We start from the raw sequence: 27,980 nt of genomic DNA on the forward strand, positions 1-27,980 counted from the left end.
CTCACATTACTAATACTGAATACATACTTTTTTGGTCACACGTTGCACATTAAGTTGCATATAATTGTGTCGTAACACTAATTGCTACACTAACAACATTGTTGTTACATTTTACTTAGGTAATTGCAATGTGACAACATGATACAATGTTGTTAATGTAATTACTGTGTTACTACAAAAGTATAAGAGCTGAGCTGCTTAATGTAATGTGTCGCCATACTTAGGATCACCATTCAATTTGTTAATACGAGTCGTTTCCTCAGAGTTTGCCCTTACATGTGCAACATACCTCAGGTTGATAATTTGGCCAAATCTCTGCATTGCGTATGTACATTTTAGGAATTGATGCCTTTCCTGCCTGGCCTATCCAATTATATAATTGAAGAACAAAACATATATATCATTTATTCAGATGTTGAGAGGGGATGGTAGAAATGTATTGCCATGATTAATTGCATACCGCACACAGCCATCCAATCTCCATAGACAAAAATTGGCAGTAGAATGGCCTTACTAAAGAGCTCAGTGCCACCGTCATAGGATGCCACCTTTTAAACAAGTCAGTTCGTCAAATGTCTGCCCTGCTAGTGCTGCCCATGTCAACTGTAAGTGCTGTTATTGTGAAGTGGAAACGTCTAGGAGTAACAACGGGTCAGCCACGAAGTAGTAGGCCACACAAGCTCATTGAACGGGACCGCAGAGTGCTGAACTCACTACCGAGTTCCAAACTGCCTCTGGAAGCAACGTCAGCACAAGAACTGTTCGTTGGGAGCTTCATGAAATGGGTTTCCATGACCAAGCAGCCGCACACAAGCCTAAGATCACCACGCGCAATGCCAAGCGTCGGCTGGAGTGGTGTGAAGTTCGCCGCCATTGGACTCTGGAGCAGTGGAAACGCGTTCTCTGGAGTGATGAATCACGCTTCACCATCTGGCAGTTCGACGGAAGAATCTGGGTTTGGTGAACGCAAGGAGAACGCCACCTGCCCCAATGCATAGTGCCAACTGTAAAGTTTGGTGGAGGAGGAATAATGGTCTGAGGCTGTTTTTCATAGTTCGGGCTAGTCCCCTTAGTTCTAGTGAAGGGAAATATTAACGCTACAGCATACAATGACATTCTAGACGATTATGTGCTTCCAACTTTGTGGCAACAGTTTGGGGAAGGTCCTTTCCTGTTTCAGCATGACAATGCCCCCGTGCACAAAGTGAGGTCCATACAGAAATGGTTTGTTGAGATTGGTGTGGAAGAACTTGACTGGCCTGCACAGAGCCCTGACCTCAGCCCCATCGAACACCTTTGAGATGAATTGGAATGCCGACTGCGAGCCAGGCCTAATCGCCCAACATCAATGCCTGACCTCTCTAATGCTCTTGTGGCTGAATGGAAGCAAGTCCCCACAGCAATGTTCTAACATCTAGTGGAAAGCCTTCCCAGAAGAATGGAGGCTGTTATAGCAGCAAAGGGGGACCAACTCCATATTAATGCCCATGATTTTGGAATGAGATGTTCGATGAGCAGGTGTCCAAATACTTTTGGTCATGTAGTGTACAGTAGGTGATCTGGCAAAATTCGTCCTTATACTGATCAAAGAACCTAGAAGTATGTAAAGAAGATTTTTCAAACAATTATGTAAAATTAACATAGACTTTATTACAATAGACAAAGCCGAGGTGGTTTGCAAAGCATCTCCCTTCTACCTCTTAGCTCTCCATTTATATAGTCATATTTACATACATTTTAGCTTAAAACCCCTCCCTCTTGGGTTTCCCCACCACTGTCTTCAGTTTCCGCCTCTCGACCGCTCCGCCCACTTCCTTAGTCTATGATAGTGGCTAAATCTGACTTCTATTCAGTTTGGAAACAATAGTGGTACAATCAATCAAGCCCTTGTCATGCAAAAATAATCATGTTCAGTTTAAACTCTGTTCAACCCCGGCTCACGCTGGCTTGACCTGGAGATTGATTGTTGGACATGGCAGGTCCACACTCAATCTCTCAAACATACCCAAACCCAACTTCTCTCTCCCCTCCCGTCATTCTGTAATTACTCATGTTTAGTCTGAACTCTGTTAAACTCTGGCTCCGTTTTCAGGACTTTGTCTGAGGAGAGAGGCAAAAGGCAACAATCTGGTGTCAGTCTCTGATAAGGTAGGACAGCCATGGATTAGGTAAGAGTGTGGAATTCAACCCAAGGTCAGATCCCCATTTCACACACACACAAACCCAATAAGAGGAACCAATTAAATTCTTGCCAAGAAACAGCGATGTACCCATGTTTAACCCTGGCTCCGTGTTCGTCATGTTTGTGATTAACTTTGTTTATCTCACTGAAAAATCCTCATCATAGGCTACGGAGTGCATTTACTTGTACATTTGCATGTTGATCCATTTCTGTCTCTCTCTCTCTTCATGATTTGCCCCTCTCTCATTGGAGTTCAGTCGTTCATAAGACTTCACCACAACTGTGAATTTGCCTCCTGCATTTTCTAAGACGTAGAATAAAGCAGCAAAACAAGAAATCCGGAATAAGTACTGTTAGAATACTATTAGAATAAGTAGCATATACACTGAGTGTATAAAACATTAGGAACGCCTTCCTAATATTGAGTTGCACCCCCTTTTGCCCTTAGAACATCCTCAAGTTGTCAGGGCATGGACTCTACAATGTGCCGAAAGCGTCCACAGGGATGGTGGCCAATGTTGACGCCAATGCTTCCCACAATTGTGTCAAGTTGACTGGATGTTCTTTGGGTGTTGGACCATTCTTGATACACATGGGAAACTGTTGAGCGTGAAAAACCCAGCAGTATTGCAGCTCTTGACACACTCAAACTGGTGCACCTGGCACCTACTACCATACCCTGTTCAAAGGCACTAAAATATTTTGTCTTGCCCATTTACCCTATGAATGGCACACATACACAATCCATGTCTTAATTGTCTCAATGCTTAAACATTTAACAAGTGACATCAATAAGGGATCATAGCTTTCACCTGGATTCACCTGGTCAGTCTATGTCATGGAAAGAGCAGTGTTTTGTACACTCAGTGTATTTACCTTTGTATACGTATAGTCAGTATCAAGGATTAGACCAGACATATACTTTAGACTGTCTCTCAAATGGCACCCTATTCCCTCTATAGTGCACTTGGGATGCAGCCATACTGTCTCGGTTGTCTACAAATTCAATGGACAGGTGGAAAGTGTACAATGACGTCAACATTGAATGAATAAGCCATTTTGTGTGAGGACAAAGATGCTTCATATAGTTAGTACATGTTATGCTACATTGTACACAAGTGTGTATGTGCCTTTTCCTTGCTTTCTCAATAGTGTTTTGCCGCTGCACTGGATTTTTATTCTGCATGTTACCCCAAGTGAACCTTATACTCCTTTCACATAGAATTCACAATATGTTGTCTGTAAAAACAATTGTGTATATGATCCCCCTTTCAAACAGCCCAATTTTTACCTCTTTCTTGTCACCATTCACCTTTTATATAGCCATTGCTTTACCCAGAAAGGAGCAAGAGGCATTCAATTTTGACCCTATTGTTGCGACTGTTGTCATGGTAACCTGACGCGACAGCAGCAAGTTTTATATTTTTCATTTTAAATGCACACCTTCCATTGCTTTAATTTCTTCACATTCACAACAGTAAGTTAGCAGCTCACCATACTTGTAAATAATTACTTTTCCTGTTATTATGAATATAAAGTTGGCTACAGTTAAACGCAAAACGTTGTGAGATATGTTCTGGTAATATATAAGCTGGCTAGCCTGCTAGATAGCTAACTAAAAAGCTAGCAACGAACTAAAACATTGTCTAGAAAGTTTATTTTAGTTGTCTGGCATGTTAGATTGACATATCCTAAATCAGGGATTCTTGAAATTAACAACATTTGAAATATATATTTTGATAAACCAAAGTATCAGGTATCAAAGGAACAACCTCCTAATTATAAAAAATGTTTCATAAAATGCAACTAACTGGATTTATGTCAACTCCGTCAGACACCATAAAAGGCATTACATTTTTACAATTAACAAATGTTTAAAGGCCTTGATTGTTTAATTCTAAAATTAGATTATTAAAATATGTAAAACAAATCTCCAAACTTATTTTTGTTTTATTTTATAACGCTATATAATGCTCCAGGCAATTTTTTTTTGAATTTTTGCATGTTTTTCTACACTGAACAAAAATATAAACACAACATTCTACAATTTCAAAGATTTTACTGAGTTACAGTTCATATAAGGAAATCAGTCAATTGAAATAAAATCATTAGGCCCTAATCTATGGATTTCACAAGACTGGGAATACAGATATGCATCTGTTGGTCACAGAAACCTTTAAAAAAAAGTTGGGCATGGATCAGAAAAGTCAGTATCTGGTGTGACCATCATTTGCCTCATGCAGCGCGACACTTCTCCGCATAGAATTGATCAGGCTGTTGATTGTGGCCTGTGGAATGTTGTCCCACTCCTCCTCAAAGGCTGTGCGAAGTTGCTGGATATTGCCGGGAACTGGAACACGCTGTCGTACACGTTGATCCAGAGCATCCAAAACATGCTCAATGGGTGACATGTCTGGTGAGTATGCAGGCCATGGAAGAACTGGGACATTTTCAGCATCCAGGAATTGTGTACAGATCCTTGAGACATGGGGCCGTGCATTATCATGCTAAAACATGAGGTGATGGCGGCGGATTAATGGCACGACTATGGACCTCAGCATCTTATCACGGTATCTCTGTGCATTCAAATTGCCATCGATAAAATGCAATTGTGTTCATTGTCCATAGCTTATGCCCACACAACGCCATCTGTCCGATACAGTTGAAACTGGGATTCATCCGTGAAGAGCACTTCTCCACAACCGCAGTGGCCATCAAAGGTGAGCATTTACCCACTGAAGTCGGTTACAACGTCAAACTGCAGTCAGGTTAAGACCCTGGTGAGGATGACGAGCACGCAGATGAGCTTCCCTGAGACGGTTTCTGACAGTTTTTGCAGAAATTCTTCGGTTGTGCAAACCCACAGTTTTATCAGCTGTCCGGCTGGCTGGTCTCAGACGATCCTGCAGGTGAAGAAGCCGGATGTGGAGGTCCTGGGATGGCGTGGTTACACGTGGTCTGCGGTTGTGAGGCCAGTTGAACGTACTGCCAAATTCAACAACAAAAACAACGTTGGAGGCGGCTTATGGTAGAGAAATTAACATTCAATTTTCCCGGCCACAGCTCTGGTGGACATTCCTGCAGTCAGCATGCCAATTGCATGCTCCCTCAAAACTTGAGACATCTGTGGCATTGTATTGTGTGACAAAACTGCACATTTTAGAGTGGCCTTTTATTGTCCCCATCACAAGGTGCACCTGTGAAATGATCATGCTATTTAATCAGCTTCTTGATATGCCACAGCTGTCAGGTGGATGGATTATCTTTGCAAAGGTGAAATGCTCACTAACAGCGACGTAAACAAATTTGTGCTCCAAATTTGAGAGAAATAAGCTTTTTGTGCGTATGGAACATTTCTGGGATCTTTTATTTCAGCTCATGAAACATGGGACCAACACTTTACATGTTTGTTTATATTTTTATTCAGTGTAGATTCAGAACATAAAATAACATTTATAAAGCAAACATGTAAAGTTAACCCTTAGATCTAGTACAGCAAATACGTCAATATTTTAAAATGTTTTTAGGGGGTAGATCAGCTTTAATATTGCAGATAGATTGTAACTTCCATCAATGTAATTGTGTGCATCACTTCCAATCCCCCATTTGTATTTTTTCTCACAAATATATATGTGTATGTACTGTATGTATGCTCAAAAAAATTAAGGGAACACTTAAACAACACAATGTAACTCCAAGTCAATCACACTTCTGTGAAATCAAACTGTCCACTTAGGAAGCAACACTGATTGATAATAAATGTCACTTGCTGTTGTGCAAATGGAAAAGACAACAGGTGGAAATTATAGGCAATTAGCAAGACACCCCCAATAAAGGACTGGTTTTGCAGGTGGTGACAACAGACCACTTCTCAGTTCCTATGCTTCCTGGCTGATGTATTGGTCACTTTTGAATGCTGGCGGTGCTTTCACTCTAGTGGTAGCATGAGACGGAGTTTACAACCCACACAAGTGGCTCAGGTAGTGCAGCTCATCCAGGATGGCACATCAATGCGAGCTGTGGCAAGAAGGTTTGCTGTGTCTGTCAGCGTAGTGTCCAGAGCATGGAGGCGCTACCAGGAGACGTGGAGGAGGCCGTAGGAGGGCAACAACCCAGCAGCAGGACTGCTACCTCCGCCTTTGTGCAAGGAGGAGCAGGAGGAGCACTGCCAGAGCCCTGCAAAATGACCTCCAGCAGGCCACAAATGTGCATGTGTCTGCTCAAACGGTCAGAAACAGACTCCATGAGGGTGGTATGAGGGCCCGACGTCCACAGGTGGGGGTTGTGCTTACAGCCCAACACCGTGCAGGACGTTTGGCATTTGCAAGAGAACACCAAGATTGGCAAATTCGCCACTGGCGCCCTTTGCTCTTCACAGATGAAAGCAGGTTCACACTGAGCACATGTGACAGACGTAACAGAGTCTGGAGACGCCGTGGAGAACGTTCTGCTGCCTGCAACATCCTCCAGCATGACCGGTTTGGCGGTGGGTCAGTCATGGTGTGGGGTGGCATTTCTTTGGGGGGCCGCACAGCCCTCCATGTGCTCGTCAGAGGTAGCCTGACTGCCATTAGGTACCGAGAGGAGATCCTCAGACCCCTTGTGAGACCATATGCTGGTGCGGTTGGCCCTGGGTTCCTCCTAATGCAAGACAATGCTAGACCTCATGTGGCTGGAGTGTGTCAGCAGTTCCTGAAAGAGGAAGGCATTGATGCTATGGACTGGCCCACCCGTTCCCCAGACCTCTGGGACATCATGTCTCGCTCCATCCACCAACACCACGTTGCACCACAGATGCTTTAGTCCAGGTCTGGGAGGAGATCCCTCAGGAGACCATCCGCCACCTCATCAGGAGCATGCCCAGGCAGTGTAGGGAGGTCATACAGGCAAGTGGAGGCCACACACACTACTGAGCCACATTTTGACTTGTTTTAAGGACATTACATCAAAGTTGGATCAGCCTGTAGTGTGGTTTTCTACTTTAATTTTGAGGGTGACTCCAAATCCAGACCTCCATGGGTTGATACATTTCATTTCCATTGATAATTGTTGTGTGATTTTGTTGTCAGCACATTCAACTATGTAAAGAAAAAGTATTTAATAAGATTATTTCATTCATTCAGATCTAGGATGTGTTATTTTAGTGTTCCCTTTATTTTTTTGAGCAGTTTACAAAACAAGCAGTGTACAAAACAACAAAGGAGGAGCAAAACCCTCTCACACTAATGACACTCGTACATAAAATAAACATGCACACCAAACAGTGGACGTGTACAGGTTAAATAGGCAGACAAACTAACATAATAGGGAACAGGTGCGCAACAACAGACAACAATCAAGTGAACATAGAAACATATAACATAGAGCGGCAGCAGCTAGTACTCCGGTGACGACGAACGCCGAAGCCTGCCTGAGCCAGAAGGAAGGGCAGTCTCGGCAGAATCCGTGACAGTAACCCCCCGGGCTCGGGGACAGCCAGGAGGCCAGGAGGACGCGGTGTGGGGCGAGTGGGATGTTTCTGATGGAATTCTCTCAACAAGGAGGGATCGAGGATATCCCTCCTAGGAACCTAGCACCGCTCCTCTGGACCGTACCCCTCACACTCCACGAGATACTGCAGGCCCCCCGCCCGACGCCTCGAATCCAGGATGGAACGGACCGAGTACTCCGGTGCCCCCTCGATGTCCAGTGGGGGCGGAGGAACCTCCCGTATCTCATATTCCTGGAGTGGACCAGCTACCACCGGCCTGAGGAGAGACACATGGAACGAGGGGTTAATATGAAAATTAACAGGAAGTTGTAACCTATAACATACCTCGTTCAATCTCCTCAGCACTTTAAATGGGCCCACAAACCGCCTACCCAACTCCGGCAGGGCAGGCGAAGGGGCAGGTTTGGGTCGAGAGCCAGACCCGGTAGCTTCACTGCGGTAGCGGTCGGCGCTCGCCTTCTGACGCTGCTGGCCCGCTGCAGGCATTCATGTGTAGCGTCCCAGGTCTCCTGCGAGCGCCGAACCCACTCGTCCACTGCAGGTTCCTCGATCTGGCTCTGATGCCACGGTGCCAGGGCCGGCTGATAACCTAACACACACTGGAATGGTGTGAGGTCAGTTGAGGAGTGGCGGTTGGAGTTTAAAGCCATCTCTGCCCAGGGTAGGAAAACCGACCACTCCCCTCGCCGGTCCTGGCAATACGACCTCAGAAACCTACCCACCTCCTGGTTAATTCTCTCCACCTTCCCGTTACTCTCGGGGTGAAAACCTGAGGTAAGGCTAACCGAGATCCCCAACCGTTCCATGAACGCCCTCCACACCCTTGAGGTGAACTGGGGACCCCGATCAGACACTATATCCTCAGGCACCCCGTAGTGCCGGAAGACGTGTGTAAACAGGGCCTCGGCAGTTTGTAGGGCTGTAGGGAGTCCGGACAGAGGAAGGAGGTGACAGGACTTTGAGAACCGATCCACAACGACCAGGATAGTTGTGTTCCCCCTTGAGGGAGGAGGATCAGTCATAAAATCCACCGATAGGTGGGACCACGGTCGCTGTGGAACGGGTAGGGGTTGTAATTTCCCTCTAGGCAGGTGTCTAGGAGCCTTACACTGGGCACACACCGAGCAGGAGGAAACATAGACCCTCACGTCCTTGGCTAAGGTCGGCCACCAGTACTTCCCACTAAGACAGGTCACTGTCCGACCGATGCCAGGATGACCAGAGGAGGGTGACGTGTGAGCCCAATAGATCAAACGATTGCAGACCTCTAACGGTACGTACTTATGACCCTCTGGACACTGGGGAGGAGAGGGTTCGTTACGTAACGCCCGCTCGATGTCCGTGTCAACCTCCCACACCACCGGTGCCACCAGACACGACGCCGGAAGTATGGGAGTGGGCTCCACGGAACTCTCCTCCGTGTCATACAGTCGGGACAGAGCATCTGCCTTAGCATTCTGGGAGCCCGGCCTGTAAGAAAGGGTGAAAACAAAACGGGTTAGAAACATGGACCACCTTGCCTGGCGAGGGTTTCACCTCTTCGCCGCTCGGATGTACTCCAGATTGCGGTGGTCAGTCAAAATGAGAAAAGGGTGTTTAGCCCCCTCAAACCAATGTCTCTACGCCTTCAGGGCTTTGACCACCGCCAACAACTCCTGGTCCCCCACGTCATAGTTGCGCTCCGCCGGGCTGAGCTTCTTCGAAAACAAAGCACAGGGGCGGAGCTTGGGTGGCGTGCCCGAGCGCTGAGAAAGTACAGCTCCTATCCCAGCCTCGGATGCGTCCACCTCAACAGTGAAGGCCAAGGAGGGTACCGGATGAGCCAGCACTGGAGCTGAGGTGAACAGCTCCTTCAGGCGACTAAAAGCCCTGTCCGCCTCAGTTGACCACCGCAGACGCACCGGTTCCCCCTTCAGCAACGAGCTAATGGGAGCCGCTACCTGACCAAAGCCCCGGATAAACCTCCGGTAGTAGTTGGCAAACCCCAAGAAACGCTGCTCCTCCTTTACCGTGGTTGGAGTCGCCCAATTACGCACGGCCGAAACGCGGTCACTCTCCATCTTCACACCAGACGCGGACATGTGGTACCCTAGGAAGGAGATGGACTCCTGAAAGAACAGGCATTTCTCTGCCTTAGCATACAGGTCATGCTCCAACAGTCTTTCAAGCACTTTACGCACCAGGGACACATGCTCGGCCCTTGTAGTGGAGTTTATAAGTATGTCATCAATATACACCACCACCCCTTGTCCATGCAGGTCCCTGAAAATCTCATCCACAAATGATTGGAAGACTGATGGAGCATTCATTAACCCGTATTGCATGACAAGATACTCATAATGTCCAGAGGTGGTACTAAATGCCGTCTTCTACTCATCTCCCTCCCGGATACGCACTAGGTTGTACGCGCTCCTGAGATCCAGTTTTGTGAAGAAGCGTGCCCCGTGCAATGATTCCATCATACTAGCTATCAGGGGTAATGGATAGCTGTACTTGATGGTAATCTGATTTAAGCCACGGTAATCAATACACGGGCGTAAACCACCATCCTTCTTCTTCACAAAAAAGAAACTTGAGGAGACAGGTGAAGTGGATGGCCGAATGTATCCCTGTCTCAGAGACTCGGTGACATATGTTTCCATAGCCGCCTTCTCCTCCTGAGACAAAGGATACACGTGACTCCGGGGAAGTGCAGCTCCTACCTGGAGATTTATTGCGCAATCCCCCGGACGATGAGGTGGTAATTTAGTCGCCCTCTTTTTACTGAAGGCGATAGCCAAATCGGCATACTCGGCGGGAATGTGCATAGTGGAAACCTGGTTTGGACTCTCCACCGTAGTTGCCCCCAAGGAAACTCCTACACAACTCCCTGAACACTGACCGGACCATCCCTTAAGAGCCCTCTGTTGCCATGAAATTGTGGGGTCATGAATGGTTAACCAGGGAAGTCCCAACACCACAGGATACGCAGGAGAATCAATCAGAAAGAGGCTAATCCTCTCCTCATGACCCCCCTGTGTCCTCATCAGAAGTGGGGTGGTGACCTCCCTGATTATGCCTGACCCTAACGGGCGACTATCTAAGGCACGCACAGGGAAAGGTTTATCAACAGACACAGTAGGAATCCCTAAACTACGAGCATACTGGCGATCAATAAAATTCCCAGCCGCGCCTGAATCTACTAGCACCTTATGCTGGGAATGGGGGGAAACTTCCGGAAAAACTATATCTATACACAAATTAGCAACAGGAGGCTCTGGGTGAGCGGGTGCCTACTCACCTGAGACGATCGACCAGTGCCCTGCCTGCTGCCTCGACTTCCTGAGGACCCTCCCCAGCACCGACCAGCAGTGTGTCCTCTGCGGCTACAGTTGGTGTAGGGGACAGTCCCTCTCCCCGTCTCCCTAACCGCAGCACCTCCGAGCTCCATGGGGGTAGACTCGGAGGTGCTGGGGGATGAAATGGACGGCCCTTGATCAGAACGTCCGCGGGCTGCCAACAGGTTATCCAACCTGATGGACATGTCCACCAGTTGGTCCAGGGTGAGATCGGTGTCCCTGCAGGCCAGCTCCTGACGGACGTCCCCCTTTAAGCTGCAGCGATAATGGTCGATCAAGGCCCTCTCATTCCATCCCGCACTGGCTGCTAACGTTCTGAACTCCAGCGCGAACTCCTGCGCGCTCCTCATCTCCTGTCGTAGGTGGAACAGACGTTCACCCGCCGCCCTCCCCTCTGGTGGATGATCGAATACCGCCCGGAAGCGGTGGGTGAAATCCTCGTAGCAGACAGTATGTGCGTCTATTCCTCCCCACTCGGCGTTGGCCCACTCCAGCGCCTTCCCCGATAGACAGGAGATGAGGGCGGACACGCTCTCGTATCCCGAGGGCGCCGGGTGAATTGTGGCCAGGTACAGCTCGACCTGGAGGAGAAATCCCTGGCACCCGGCAGGTGTTCCGTCATATGCCCTCGGGAGCAAGAGCCGAATCCCACTGGACCCAGATGGCAAAGCGGTGACCAGTGTTGTAGGTGGTTGAGTGGTTGGAGATGGTGACGGGAAACCACCTCTCTCCCATCGTTCCATTGTCTGGAATACTCGTTCCATGGTGACCCCGAGAGTCTGAATCATTATTTCCTGACGTTGGACTTGTTGCTCCATCGTCTCGGTTACTCCGGCTGCTCCTGCTGACTCCATAGTGGTGCGTGTTTCTGTCATGAATGTCGGTGGATTGCGGTAGGCCAGAGTCAAGCGCAGGACACAGAATGAGATGAAGAACCACTTTACTGAGTAGTAAAGAAATACAAGGAAAATCCTCCAAAACAACAAAGGAGGAGGAAAACCCTCTCACACTAATGACTCTCGTACATAAAATAAACACGCACACCAAACAGTGGACGTGTACAGGTTAAATAGGCAGACAAACTAACATAATATGGAACAGGTGCGCAACAACAGACAACAATCAAGTGAACATAGAAACATATAACATAGAGCGGCAGCAGCTAGTACTCCGGTGACGACGAACGCCGAAGCCTGCCCGAGCCAGAAGGAAGGGCAGTCTCGGTAGAATCCGTGACAGCCTCTCTTTAAAAAAAACACGCTTTAGCTCTTGGAGTCCCATGCAAGAAAAGCTAGACTAGCATTTCTTATACCAATAGACTATTCGAAGAGGGACGCAAGCTCTTTTTTTGTTGAACGTTAAATACAGCAGCCAATAGTTCTTTCACTGGTAGTTTGAAAGAAGAGCGAACGCGCAATGGTGGTAGGCTATAGCAGTTATTTATTCAGACCCATAACCATTCAATATTTGTGAAGAGAAGTGAAAGCCTTCTGCATCTAATTCTAGTCCTATATTATTCAAGGATGTCATTAGAATGATGAAAATAAGGACAGCAAAACGTATTTCATTTAACTGTTGAAAACAAGGAAGGAATGAAGCAACAATAGAGAGAGAAAGAGGTAGGCTAATAACATTAGGGGAAATATTATGAATGGTATATACTGTGCCATGAAAAACGATTTGCCCGCTTTCTAATTTTCTCTACTTTTGCATATTTTTTATACTGAATGTCATCAGATCTTCATCCAAAACCTAATATTAGATAAAGGGAACCTGAGTGAACAAATAACACAACAATTACATACTTATTTCATTTATTTCATAAACAAGGTTATGCAGCACCCAATGCCCCTGTGTGAAAAAGTCATTACCCACTTACACTCAATAACTGGTTGTACCACCTTTAGCTGCAATGACTCCAACCAAACGCTTCCTGTAGTTTTTTTTTATTTTTTTATTTCACCTTTATTTAACCAGGTAAACCAGTTGAGAACAAGTTCTCATTTACAACTGCGACCTGGCCAAGATAAAGCAAAGCAGTGCGATAAAAACAACAATACAGAGTTACATATGGGGCAAAACAAACAAAGTCAAAAAATACAACAGAAATACATATAATATACAGTGTGTGCAAATTTAGCAAGTTATGGAGGTAAGGCAATAAAATAGGCTATAGTGCAAAAAAAAAATTACAATTAGTATTAACACTGGACTGATAGATGTGCAAGAGATGATGTGCAAATAGAGATACTGGGGTACAAATGAGCAAAATAAATAACAATATAGGAATGAGGTAGTTGGGCGGGCTAATTTCAGATGGGCTGTGTACAGGTGCAGTGATCGGTAAGGTGCTCTGACAACTGATGCTTAAAGTTAGTGAGGGAGATAAGTGTCTCCAGCTTCAGAGATTTTTGCAATTTGTTCCAGTCATTTGCAGCAGAGAACTGGAAGGAATTGCGGCCAAAGGAGGTGTTGGCTTTGGGGATGACCAGTGAGATATACCCGCTGGAGCGCAGACTACGGGTGGGTGTTGCTATGGTGACCAATGAGCTAAGATAAGGCGGGGATTTGCCTAGCAGTGATTTATAGATGGCCTGGAGCCAGTGGGTTTGGCGACGAATATGTAGTGAGGACCAGCCAACAAGAGTGTACAGGTCACAGTGGTGGGTAGTATATGGGGCTTTGGAGACAAAACGGATGGCACTGTGATAGACTACATCCAATTTGCTGAGTAGAGTGTTGGAGGCAATTTTGTAAATGACATCGCCGAAGTCAAGGATCGGTAGGATAGTCAGTTTTACGAGGGCATGTTTGGCAGCATGAGTGAAGGAGGCTTTGTTGCGAAATAGGAAACCGATTCTAGACTTAACTTTGGATTGGAGATTCTTAATGTGAGTCTGGAAGGAGAGTTTACAGTCTAACCAGACACCTAGATATTTGTAGTTGTCCACATACTCTAGGTCAGACCCTTCGAGAGTAGTGATTCTAGTCGGGTGGGCGGGTGCAAGCAGCGTTCGGTTGAAGAGCATGCATTTAGTTTTACTAGTGTTTAAGAGCAGTTGGAGGCTACTGAAGGAGTGTTGTATGGAATTGAAGCTCGTTTGGAGGTTTGTTAACACAGTGTCCAATGAAGGGCCAGATGTATACAAAATGGTGTCGTCTGCGTAGAGGTGGATCTGAGAGTCACCAGCAGCAAGAGCGACGTCATTGATATACACAGAGAAAAGAGTCGGCCCAAGAATTGAACCCTGTGGCACCCCCATAGAGACTGTCATAGGTCCAGACAACAAGCCCTCCGATTTGACACATTGAACTCTATCTGAGAAGTAGTTGGTGAACCAGGCGAGGCAGTCATTTGAGAAACCAAGGCTATTTAGTCTGCCAATAAGAATGCGGTGGTTGACAGAGTCGAAAGCCTTGGCCAGGTCAATGAAAACGGCTGCACAGTACTGTCTATTATCGATCGCGGTTATAATATCGTTTAGGACCTTGAGCGTGGCTGAAGTGCACCCATGACCAGCTCGGAAACCGGATTGCATAGCGGAGAAGGTACGGTGGGATTCGAAATGGTCGGTGATCTGTTTGTTGACTTGGCTTTCAAAAACTTTTGAAAGGCAGGGCAGGATGGATATGGGTCTGTAACAGTTTGGATCTAGAGTGTCTCCCCCTTTGAAAAGGGGGATGACCGCGGCAGCTTTCCAATCTCTGGGGATATCAGACGTTACGAAAGAGAGGTTGAACAGGCTAGTAATAGGGGTTGCGACAATTTCAGCGGCTAGTTTTAGAAAGAAAGGGTCCAGATTGTCTAGCCCAGATGATTTGTAGGGGTCCAGATTTTGCAGCTCTTTTAGAACATCAGCTGTCTGGATTTGTGTGAAGGAGAAGCGGGGGGGGCATGGGCAAGTTGCAGCGGAGGGTGCAGAGCTGGTGCCCGGGGTAGAGGTAGCCAGGTGGAAAGCATGGCCAGCCGTAGCAAAATGCTTGTTGAAATTCTCGATTATTGTAGATTTATCGGTGGTGATAGTGTTTCCTAGCCTCAGTGCAGTGGGCAGCTGGGAGGAAGTGCTCTTATTTTCCATGGACTTTACAGTGTCCCAAAACTTTTTGGAGTTAGTGCTACAGGATGCAAATTTCTGTTTGAAAAAGTTAGCCTTTGCTTTCCTAACTGCTTGTGTATATTGGTTCCTAACTTCCCTGAAAAGTTGCATATCGCGGGGGCTATTTGATGCTAATGCAGTACGCCACAGGATGTTTTTGTGCTGGTCAAGGGCAGTCAAGTCTGAGGAGAACCAGGGGCTATATCGGTTCTTAGTTCTGTATTTTTTGAATGGGGCATGTCTATTTAAGATTGAGAGGAAATTACTTTTAAAGAACAACCAGGCATCCTCTACTGATGGAATGAGATCTATATCCATCCAGGATACCTGGGCCAGGTCAATTAGGAAGGCCTGCTCGCTGAAGTGTTTTTGGGAGCGTTTGACAGTGATGAGGGGTGGTCGTTTGACCGCGGACCCGTTACGGACGCAGGCAATAAGGCAGTGATCGCTGAGATCCTGGTTGAAGACAGCGGAGGTGTATTTAGAGGGTAAGTTAGTCAGGATGATATCTATGAGGGTACCCATGTTTACGGATTTAGGGTTGTACCTGGTAGGTTCGTTGATAATTTGTGTGAGATTGAGGGCATCTAGTTTAGATTGTAGGATGGCCGGGGTGTTAAGCATATCCCAATTTAGGTCACCAAGCAGTACGAACTCTGAGGATAGATGGGGGGCAATCAATTCACATATGGTGTCCAGGGCACAGCTGGGGGCTGAGGGGGGTCTGTAGCAAGCGGCAACAGTGAGAGATTTATTTCTGGAAAGGTGGATTTTTAGAAGTAGAAGCTCAAACTGTTTGGGCACAGACCTGGATAGAATGATAGAGCTATGCAGGCTATCTCTACAGTAAATTGCAACTCCACCCCCTTTGGCAGTTCTATCTAGACGGAAAATGTTATAGTTGGGGATGGAAATTTCAGAATTTTTGGTGGCCTTCCTAAGCCAGGATTCAGACACTGCTAGAACATCAGGGTTGGCGGAGTGTGCTAACGCAGTGAATAACTCAAACTTAGGAAGGAGGCTTCTGATATTTATGTGCAGAAAACCAAGACTTTTACGGTTACAGAAGTCAACAAATGATAGCTCCTGGGGAGTCGGAGTGATACTGGGGGCTGCAGGGCCTGGGTTAGCCTCTACATCACCAGAGGAACAGAGGAGGACTAGAATAAGGATACGACTAAAGGCTTTAAGAACTGGTCTTCTAGTGCGTTGGGTACATAGAATAAAGGGGGCAGTTCTCCGGGCGTTGTAGAAAAGATTCAGGGCATTATGTACAGAAAAGGATAAGGAAGGATATGAGTACAGTTCAGGTAACCCTAAGCGTTGGGTAACAATGAAAGAGATAGCGTCATTGGAGGCATCGATTGAGCCGGTCTCGGCGTGTATAGGGGGTGGAACAAAGGGACTATATGAGGCCGTTTGAGAGGGACTAGTGATTCTACATTGAAATTGTATAATAAGAACTAACCCAAACAGCAATAGGCAAGGCATAATTGACATGGGAGAGAGGCATAAAGCAGTCACAGGTGTTATTAGAGAGCTAAGACACAACTGGAAATAGCGATAACGTTTGGGCTAAGACTAAACAGAATAAACAGGACAGGGTACCGTGTAAAGGAACAGTCCAGCAGGCATCAGCTGTGCAGCTGAGTGATCATAAGGTCCAGTGAACAGAAATATGTGAGTCCGAGAGCAGTTCAAATTGGTGCTTAAGACAGCTAGCAGGGAGCACAGTTGTAGTTAGCGTGTGCTAGCTGGTCGGGGCTGGCAGATGTGCTAGCGGGCCGGGGCTGGCAGACGTTTGGGCTAAGACTAAACAGAATAAACAGGGCAGGGTACCGTGTAAAGGAACAGTCCAGCAGGCATCAGCTGTGCAGCTGAGTGATCATAAGGTCCAGTGAACAGCAATATGTGAGTCCGAGAGCAGTTCAGATTGGTGCTTCAGCACAGCTAGCAGGGAGCCCAGTTGTAGTTAGCGTGTGCTAGCGGGCCGGAGCTGGCAGATGGATCTTCGTGGTCGTCGCAACGGGAAGCCTGATGAAACCACATCAGACTATTTCGTCGGCAAACCAGTCGTGTTGGATCGGCGGGGCTCAGTGTCAACACTAGGAGGTCCCGTCCGGTTGACAGAGAGGTAGATAGCCGGGAGATGGGCCTGGGGCTAGCTCGAGGCTAACTGGTGCTTGCTATAGGGGAATGGTAATCAGCCAACACAGGTTGCAGCTAGCTAGCTGGTTGTGATGATCCGGCGCTAGGGTCCAGTGATTCCGGCAGAAAGTCCAATAAGCTCTGGGTCGATAGCACGCTGTGCAGACTGGCCGACGAATTGTCCAGGCTAGAGCTGGAGCTGGCTGGTGGATAGTGTAGGCCACGGACAGTGGTGAAGACTAACCGTGACTAATATCAGGTAGCCGGTAGCCATTCAGATTGCGGCTACACTCGATTCAGCTTACGGTTCTTGATGAAAGTTATAAAGAAATAATAGAGTCCTTTCCACGTTGGGTGAGGCGGGTTGCAGGAAAGTATATTTAGTTAAAGAATGAAAGTAAAAATGTAGAAATATTTACAAAACAGACAAAAAACAAGAAACGGGATATTTACACAGGACGTTGAAATAAAAGCGACCGCATATAGTTGTTGATCAGTCTCTCATGTCGCTGTGGAGGAATTTTGGCCAACTCTTTCATGCAGAACTGCTGTAACTCAGCGACATTTATGGGTTTTCAAGCATGAACTGCTTGTTTCAAGTCCTGCCACAACACTCAATTGGGATTAGGTCTGGACTATGACTAGGCGATTCCAAAACTTTAAATGTGTTGCTTTTTAACAATTTTCATGTAGACTTGATTGTGTGTTTTGGATCATTGTCTTGCTGCATGACCCAGCTGCGCTTCAGCTTCAGCTCACATGCGGGTGGCCTGTCATTCTCCTGTAGAATTCTCTGATACAGAGCAGAATTCATGGTTCCTTCTATTAAGGCAAGTCGTCCAGCACCATGATTGACCGTTGGTATGAGGTTCTTACTGTGGCATAATGGGACCCATGTCGTCCAAAAAGTTATACTTTTTACTCATCTGTCCATAGAACATTCTTCGAAGAGTCTTGATGATCATCCAGGTGCTTCCAGGTGCTTTTTGGCAAACTTTAGTCAACTTTTTGGACGACATGGGTCCCATGTGTCAAGAATTGCAACGCTACTGGGTTTTTCACCCTCAACAGTTTTCCGTGTATCAAGAATGGTTCACCACCCAAAGGACATCGAGACAACTTGACACAACTGTGGGAAGCATTGGAGTCAACATGGGCCAGCATCCCTGTGGAACTCTTTCGACACCTTGTAGAGTCCATTTCCTGACGAATCGAGGCTGTTCTGAGGGGGAGTGCAACTCAATGTTAAGAAGGTGTTCCTAATGTTTGGTATATTCAGTGTAGTTGCATCTGTGATTTTTGTAAATAAACAATATTTTTTTATTGTCACATATACCAAATGTGTTGTTTTAAACGGTCAGCCATAGTAGTACAGCACCCCTGGAGCAAATTCAAATTAGGGTTAAATGCCTTGCTCAAGGGCACATCAACAGGTTTTTCACCTTGTCGACTCGGGTACAACTTGTGTGGATTCTCATGAATAAATAACAAGATTGTTGCTTATTTTTTACACCTCCAGAATGAATCCATCCAGTAACTAAATTCCCTTTTTGATCTCGCATATGACTTCCAAATGGCGCCAATAGGCATGGAAAATTAGCATCAACTTATTTTTGTAATTACAACTCAAAACAGCTGTGGGGTGAGAGATGGTAGAAGAGACATACGTTATGGAATATTGCTGAAGTGAGAAAACGCTTTGGGGGTGAGAAGAGATTGGAATAGAACAAGTGCATATGGCATGGAGCAGAAGTGCGAATAGCTGTGTATAAATGGCTATTATTATGAGCAGGGTTTATGGAGATGGGAAGGTTGCCTGACCCTGCTGGTTGGCAGAAAGTGGGTTTCAGGTTGTGTAGTTCATGTATGAGCGAGAAGAGATGGTATAGAACGTGTACATATGGCATGGAGCAGAAGTGAGAAAGCTGTGCATAATGACTATTATGAGTCATTCCTGCAACCCGCCTTATGTAGATGGAAAGGCTGCTAGTTCTGGTCCAGGGTGTTTGTGTTCCTCAGGGTTAGCAAGCCACACTAACGCCCAGGACCAGAGCTAGAGTTTCCTGACCCTGCTGGGTGACAGGTGGCTCAACCCCTGGATCACTGCGATGAGTTAATGAAGAGGCTGGTTCAACGTGTCGCCCAATAAGGGATCTGACACTGTCTGCCACATCGTCTTACAATTTTGGTGTCTCCTGTGTGCATGCGTGAGTGCGTGCCCCTGTGCGTGCGAGTATGATGGTGTGTGTGTGTTTGTGGACACAAATGTGTTGCTTTTTTTCTTATCTCACTCACAACATATTGTGCTGGCTATTGTCCTCCCAATAAAGAAGCAAAGCTTGCCTTGGGACTTAATTTCATCTGGACCCCTCATGGCAGAGAGACTTGGTCTGTGTGTGTGTGTGTGTGTGTGTGTGTGTGTGTGTGTGTGTGTGTGTGCGCATATAGTCTGTGAGCGCATAAAGTGTGTGTGTGTATTTAAAGTGATTGTATATCGTATTCACGCATGTGTGACAGTGAGTGAGAGAAAGCATGGCTGCCAAATCCAACATCAGCTGTCTGAGTGTGTAATCCTCGGGTGACCCTTCATTCCTCAGTCACTTCACTTTATTGCATTTTTGCGTCTGAAAATGTATGGCATCACAGGGGCTCATTCCCAGTTCTTAACGAGGATCTTCTGTCTTATCGCTCTAATTGTTGCTCATGTTGCTTCCCGCCACTGCCAGCTTGTCCAAGGTGATTTGGAAAAGGATTATTACCGAAAGCCTATTATTTGTTTCCTGGCACTCTGTGGTATATAATTTAGTTTATGATAGCCGACATGCTTGCTTTCGGTGTCCCCTGTGCCCGATGGTATAGGCCTTCTAATAAACACAGCCTGGTAAAATAAAACGCCACTGAAAGCCGACACTGCTCTTTCTGCCACTTTGCTCAAGTGTTACAGACTACTGTCCTTTAAAGTCGTTCTTTTAAGAAGTGAAACACCATTTAACACCATATTGTTAACAATGAAATACTACTTAGAGGATGCTGAAATCAAATAATATTATAACTACAGAATATATTAGAAAGGAAAACTGTTGTCTTGAAATCGCTTTTTTGTTGTTGTAACATTAGGAATCATTAATTGGCGTTGTGAATTGAAGATTTAATGGTTTTAGTATTAGAGTGAAGATTGGACTCTATCACGTAAGCTATTCACACCTCAGCCGGGACTCATAACTAAATGTAACCACAGGCACTATGGAGAGATAATTACTCAATTCACTTTTTTCTAGCAAATGGAGGTATTTTTATGCCTTCAATGGGCTTTGTGTATATTTATTCTTATTGAATAGAGGTGGATACGTCTCTTTATTTCAGTTCGGCCTAATATGCAATTAGCCTACAAATTTATGTAACCTCCCTTTTACAATGCACATTGCTTTTTTTGACACCTTAACACATACACACACTCTCCCTCTCTATTTTCCTCTCTCACTTCTCCCCCCTCCTTCTCTCTCCATTAGCTATAATTACAGTTACTCCCAAAAGGGGCCAGAGAACTCAAGTGAACTTAGTATAAAAACCAGACATGCTATATTTTCTTAATGAGGAAGATGTTGGGTTAGACAAGTCCTCCTGCCTGCATGATGGGCCTGTCTTACCCAGCATCCACCAGAGAGGTCAGGGGTCACAAGAAGAGAAGTTTCCCAGGATGCCTGGGAAATGAGAAGAGTTGCATATTATAGAGCACCACAGCTTCAAACCGTGCATTAAGAAAGTTAATGTACAAGAGTTATTCACGTGCCATCTATTTTTCATAGAAATTGTTTGAAAAATGCAATATTCTACCTCCATAAAATAGACTTTTCACAGCATTTAATCCAGCTTTCGATCCTTAACGATAAAGTATGTTCATTTGTCGTGTAATGATAATAATTAAGGATTCGTCCTCGGGTGGAATAATTACTTTGCCTGTGGAGAGATGTAGAGTAAGTATAGAAATAAATCTAATAATACTAAGCTGTAATAGTTAACAGTGCCACTTTGGGGGCAACAAATTGCGTGCGTCACACAGTACGGCTCTGCACTCAGCCCAGCCTCCAATATGTTCATATGGAGGGATCCTGACAGCGCTGATACTGAAGTCAATGGGCACAGATTCCCTGTGCAGATAATTATGTGCAGGGAGCTAAGCAGGATCCAAACTGAAGGCACGCCTCACCGCTCCGCAAACACCAGTTGTCCTCCAATCTGTTTTAGCCTCCCACAATGTCAGCTGCTCCTTTCAAAATATTGCAACTAGTTTGGGTTTGACCGGACGGGATTTCCTTGTCCCATCGTGCTCTAGCGACTCCTTGTAGCGGGCCGGACGCCTGCAAGCTGACTCGGGCGCCAGCTGGATGGTGTTTCCTCCGACACATTGGTGCGGCTGGCTTCCGGGTTAAACGAGCAGTGTGTGCAGTGCAGCTTGGCAGGGTCATGTTCTGGAGGACACACAAAAAAAGAAATATGTATATATATATATATATGTTGTTGAACGTTTTCTGTATTTTTCATAGCTGTCTATTTACCACCATAAGCAAACAAGAAAATACACATCCAGAGGTGGCACTCCTAGTGGCTGGTGATTTTAATGCAGGGAAACTGAAATCTGTCTTTCCTCATGTTTACCAACATGTCACCTGTGCAACTAGAGGCGAACAAACTCCACACACAGAGACACATACAAAGCTCTCCCTCACCATCCATTTGACATATCTGACCATAACTCTATCCTCCTGATTCCGGCTTACAAGCAAAAACTCAAACAGGAAGTACCAGAGTCATGCTCAATATGGAAGTGGTCCGATGAAGCGGATGCTACGCTAAAAGACTGTTTCGCTAGCACAGACTGGAATATGTTCCGGGATTCATCTGACAACATTGAGGAGTTAACCACATCAGTCACAGGCTTCATTAATAAGTGCATTGACGTCGTCCCCACAGTGACCATATGTACGTACATATCCCAACCAGAAGCCATGGATTACAGGCAACATCTGCACTGAGCTAAAGGCTAGAGCTGCTACTTTTAAGGAGCGGGAAGGAGCCATCAAACAGTCAAAACGTCAATATAGGACTAAGGTCGAATCCTACTACATCGGCTCTGATGCTCTTTGGATGTGGCAGGGCTTGCAAACTATCACAGATTACAAAAGGGAAACCCAGCCACGAGCTGCCCAGTGACACAAGCCTACCAGATGAGCTAAATTCCTTCTATGCTTGTTTCGAGGCAAGCAACACTGAACCATGCATGAGAGCACCAGCTGTTCTGGACGACTGTGTGATCTCACTCTCCGTAGCCAATGTGAGTACGACCTTTCAGCAGGTTAACATTCACAAGGCCACAGGGCCAGATGGATTACCGGGACGCACATACTCAAAGCATGCGCTGACCAGCTGGCAAGTGTCTTTACTAACATTTCCAACTTCTTCCTGACCCAGTCTGTAATACCAACATGTTTCAAGCAGACCACTATAGTCCCTGTGCCCAAGAACGCCAAGGTAACCTGTCTAAATGACTGTCGCCCCGTAGCACTCACCCTGTGGCTTTGAAAGGCTGGTCATGACTCACATCAACACTATCATCCCAGACACACTGGACCCACTATAATTTGCATACCGCCCGAACAGATCCACAGACTATGCAATCTCGATTGCATTCCACACTGCCCTATCCCATCTGGACAAGAGGAACACCTATGTGAGAGTGTTGTTCATTGACTATAGCTCAGCGTTCAACACAATAGGGCCCTCCATGCTCATCACTAAGCTCAGGACCCTGGGACTGAAGACCTCCCTCTGCAACTGGAACAAGGTCTACCAGACTGGTCGCCCCCAGGTGGTGAGGGTAGGTAACAGCACATCCGCCACGCTGACCCTCAATACGGGGTCCCCTCCTGTATTCCCTGTTCAGAATCACCTTTATTCGTCAAGTACATTTACACATACTCAGAATTTTACTTGGTGATATGGTGCTGCTAGTGATAGACAACACTTAGAGACAGAGGAGTTTAAACAATGTTTACATGCATTATATACAACTAGGTAGAGTGAGCATAGAGCCATAAGAGAATGAATAGATATACAAATATACAGTGGGCATATGGTTGATTTACAGTGGATGTACACATTTATAGTATCAGTATGAATATATCTAAATGCAAAGAGATGAGCAGAGTGCAAATGTAGTGTAGTAGACACCACAGATTGGAACATAAGCCTGGATGGCCAGGCACGACTCCAACACCTTCATTAAGTTTGATGACGACACGACTGTGGTTGGCCTGTTCACCGACGATGATGAGACAGCCTATAGGGAGGAGGTCAGTGACCTGGCAGTGTGGTGCCAGGACAACAACCTCTCCCTCAACATCAGCAAGACAAAGGAGCTGATCGTTGACTACATGAAACAGAGGGCCGAGCACGCCTTCATCCACATCGACGGGGCTGTAGTGGCGTGGGTTGAGAGCTTCAAGTTCCTCGGTGTCCACATCACCAACAAACTAACATGGTCCAAGCACACCAAGACAGTCGTGAAGAGGGCACGACAAAACCTATTCCCCCTCAGGAGACTGAAAAGATTTGGCATGGGTCCTCAGATCCTCAAAATGTTTCTACAGCTGCACCATCGAGAGCATCCTGACTGGTTGCATCACTGCCTGGCATGGCAACTGCTTGGCATCCGACCGCAAGGCGCTACAGAGGGTAGTGCGTACGGCCCAGTACTTCACTGGGGCCGAGCTCCCTGCCATCCAGGACCTCTATACCAGGCGGTGTCAGAGGAAGGCCCTAAAAATTGTTAAAGACTCCAGCCACCCAAGTCACAGACCATTCTCCTTTGCTACCGCACGGCAAGAGGTACTGATGCACCAAGTCTGGAACCAACAGGATCCCGAACAGCTTCTGCCCCATGCCATAAGACTGCTAAATAGTTAGTCCGGGTAGCTATTTGGTTAACTATTTAACTATCTGCATTGACCCTTTTTGCACTAACTCTTTTGACTTATCACATACGCTTTTGCTTCTGTTTATTATCTATCCTGTTGCCTAGTCACTTTGTACCTACGTATATATACATATGGTACCCTGTGTATATAGCCAAGTCATCGTTACTCATTGTGTATTTATTCATTATTTATATTTTTTTCCCTTTGCAAATCAAATCAAATTTTGTCACTATGCATAGATAATAAACAGCGAGTAGCAGCAGTTGTTGCATTGTTGGGAAGGGCACATAAGTAAGCGTTTCACTGTTAGTCTACACCTGTTGTTTACGAAGCATGTGACAAATAAAATTTGATTTGATTGAATACGAGTAGCCTAACCTAGAAACCATGGACGGACATGTTTTGGAGACTTGAAAGAAATCGTGACATATTGGATCCTAAGCGGGGTGACATTGTAGTGGTCAGGGGGGGCCGGGCTGGCCCACAAGTGACGAGAGTGTGAAGTAACACAAGCTTTGACCAAGTTGGACCTTTCTCCAGGGAAATGACCCAGGAAAGTCAGAAAGAAACAATAGAATGCGCCACAGCGCTGTGTAACAATGAAACCAAACCAAAAGCCTAGCTCCTCTTTGAGTCTTTCTACACGGGTCTTCCGGTCCCTCTCTGCTACCGGACAGCTAAGCTGTTTACCGGCATATCAATCAAAATAAAACCGAAATCCAACAGGCTTGTCCTTACTGGGGCTGGATTTCACTCTCCGTGTTGGAAGGCTCAGCATGTCAGCTCTTGCTGCTCCAGAGCCCAAAACAGATCTGTTCATAGCCAGGTTAAACAGCCACCACCCAACATCCAAGCTAATTATATTCAGCTGTGTGCAATTAGGCTCTTACCCTTCCGGGCCACCCTGTCTCCTGGCCAGCAGATGTAGCCAACGAGCAGGAATTTACCGGCCATCCCACACCCACCTTCTCACTACATCACACATTATTTTGCATCTGCATGGCTGTGTGGTGGTGGCGACCTTTTGGAGAATGGAGAGAGGGTCCGCTCTCTGTTGATTCAACAACAATTAGCATCACAGTTGTTCCAGAAGGAGCCGGCCGCCCAGCCTCAGTGCCAATTACAGCAGCACAAATGTCACTAGAACCATAGTCGCATACTGGTGAGGGTGTTTTTAGATCAGCGAGCGAGCGAGATACACTGGCGCCTTCCAGGCTAGCTTTTCCACAGAGATTAAAGGAAAAAGCCTGGTGACCTGGTGCAGGTCGTTTTCAATTGGAATGCAAACAGGGGTTGTGTCTGTTGTTATTCATTTATATGTGTGTCGATTGAAAGGTAACAAGGGTTGAGGCCAGGGTTGGGGAGTAACTGATTAATGGTAATCTGTTACATGTAATCTGATTACAACAAATATTGTAATCAGATTTCAGATACTAGAAATAAAACTACATGATTACTTCTTGGTTTACTTTTAAATTCAGAAAGGAGGTGTGAAAAAATGCACTATGACACATTTGTTTTCTTTATGACATTCAATTCAGCATTGAGAAAAGGCGCAGGTCAGTGCTTAATTTGAGCCGTTTTGGACTGTTTCGTTCCGGAACCTATTTGGCCGGATCCGGTACCCCTACATGAGTTACTAGTAACTGTAACGAATTACATTTAGAAAGTAACCTACCCAACCCTGGTTATGGTCTATGTTGTTATTTGTTTGTGTGTTTAACTGAATCACTTGGCTCCATTCTTAACCTCTCTTCCCCTTAACCCGTGAAGAGGTATAACCGCAATTGCTTCTCTCAACGCTTGGATAAACACGGTTCGAACAGGGTTAAGTATGCAGGGTGTCTAGCGGCTAGTTTAGAGGAATTCTGACCACAAACCAATTACTTTGCAACAGCAGTCAAATATTAATTGCCAAAAGGGATATTCTTTCCAGTTACTCAGATGGAAAAAATAACAACAGCAAAAACAATGTGAATGATGTAAGTAGGCACCTCGTTCACAAACTGCGCTGTATATAGTAGGCCTATGTGTTGCTGATGTCAACGATGGCTGCATCACAGCTCAACATAACAGGAAAGTCACGCTGAGTACAAAATTATACAAAGGTATTTTTGAACTGCTACACATGAACAAAATTGGAGAAAAGTCCAACAGAGTTGCATTCAAGAACAACAATAAGAGGATGGTATTGGGAGGTCTGTTGTATTGGCAGTTTTGTTATTGTGTTCCATAAAAAGCTAAGGCTTTTGTCCACACTGTTGTTTGTGTCCCTCTTACTTTCCCTTTCCATGTACCGGCTCCCAATGAATCAAAGTGAGCTTGTACGAGTAGACGTGTGTGTGTGTGTGTGTGTGTGTGTGAGAGAGAGAATATGCGCGTGTTTGTGTGTTTTTGTCTGTCTGTGTGTGTGTCACTGTGTGTGTTTGTGCGCGCGGGTCTGTGTTCCCTGAATCATTATCTGTACACCTAATAATTGTCAGATGTGGGATGAAGCAAGATGAATAGACTTTGCTGATGCGAGGTGTGTTTGAGTGCCATTTTATGTGTGGGCACTTGGTAAACAGATAAATAACGCCAAGTCTTGTTCATGGTACAACAGATTGTAGAGACTAGGGACCAAATGACCAAGATCCATCACGTTGATACGATTAGGGCCTGGATAGCAAAAACAAGATATCTAATGTATGTTTTAACAACAGGCTCCCTTTATCGTATTACTTTGTAAATTACACGTGGGTATGAAAGTGAAGCATCGAAACAATTATATTAGTATGCTATTGTGGGAGGGATGGATCCAGGGTAGCATCATTTCCATTACGCTATTCAAAATTGGGTAACACCATTTTAAGGGGTTGTCGTGGAAATTCTACACAGTGACACTCGAAGTCAATCATAAATTAATAATTGTTTATTAACAGTTAAATGGAGAGGTTCCAACAAACTTGATGCACCATAGTACATGTCTGTCAGGAGCTCTATCGGGGCAGTCCCGTTAGATCTCTTATATACTGTTTATAGACACGTTACATAGGAATGATTTAGCTTATTCATCATTCATAATTAATTCATCCTTAACGTTTGGTTCACGCATGTGACCGACCAATACTGATTAATGCATGTGACAGACCAATACCTTACGAGGCTTCTTCTCTCCAAGCTGAGACCTTGAAACTGAGATATCCTTTCGTTCTCAAAACAAGGTTCTGGGCTACTGCCAAATTGCAGATACTCATAGTGAAGATTCGTTCAATCAGTCACTTGCATGAACACAGACATCAAATCAAATCAAATTGTATTTGTCATATGCGCCGAATACAACAGGTCGTAGACCTTACAGTGAAATGCTTACTTACAAGCACTTAACACTTATTTTCTTCAAACTGTATTGTTGGTTAAGTAAAAAATTGATAAGTAAGAAATAAAAATAACAAATAATTAAAGAACAGCAGTAAAATAATAGTAGCGAGGCTACATACAGAGTCAATGTGAGGGGGCACAGTTTAGTCGAGGTAATTGAGGTAATATGTACAGATTGGTAGAGTTAACCCTTTGACGCGTATGATCATGTACAGTGCCTTGCAAAAGTATTCAACCCCCTTGGCGTTTTTCCTATTTGTTGCATTACAACCTGTAATTTAATTTTTATTTTTATTTGGATTTCATGTAATGGACATACACAAAATAGTCCAAATTGGTGATGTGAAATGAAAAAAATAACTTGTTTCGAAAAATGCTAAAAAATGAATA

The 27,980-nt window shown here is 45.5% G+C and overlaps 1 protein-coding gene across 3 annotated transcripts in view; it reads left to right on the top strand.

Annotated features, from left to right (window-relative positions):
* The window catches only part of LOC311134369 (RNA-binding protein Raly-like), a 201,572-nt gene that overhangs the window by 15,019 nt on the left and 158,573 nt on the right, over positions 1-27,980 (top strand). For 2 of the 3 annotated variants that reach the window (XM_084168023.1, XM_084168025.1), the window contains one exon: positions 2,093-2,148. The exons of the other annotated variant lie outside the window; for it this stretch is intronic. The gene's annotated coding sequence lies outside the window, so the exon portion shown is untranslated. The remainder of the gene's footprint in view (positions 1-2,092; positions 2,149-27,980) is intronic. 3 annotated transcript variants of the gene reach the window in all.

This window comes from Coregonus lavaretus, assembly GCF_964263955.1.
Source record: "Coregonus lavaretus genome assembly, chromosome: 8".
Taxonomy (NCBI): domain Eukaryota; kingdom Metazoa; phylum Chordata; class Actinopteri; order Salmoniformes; family Salmonidae; genus Coregonus; species Coregonus lavaretus.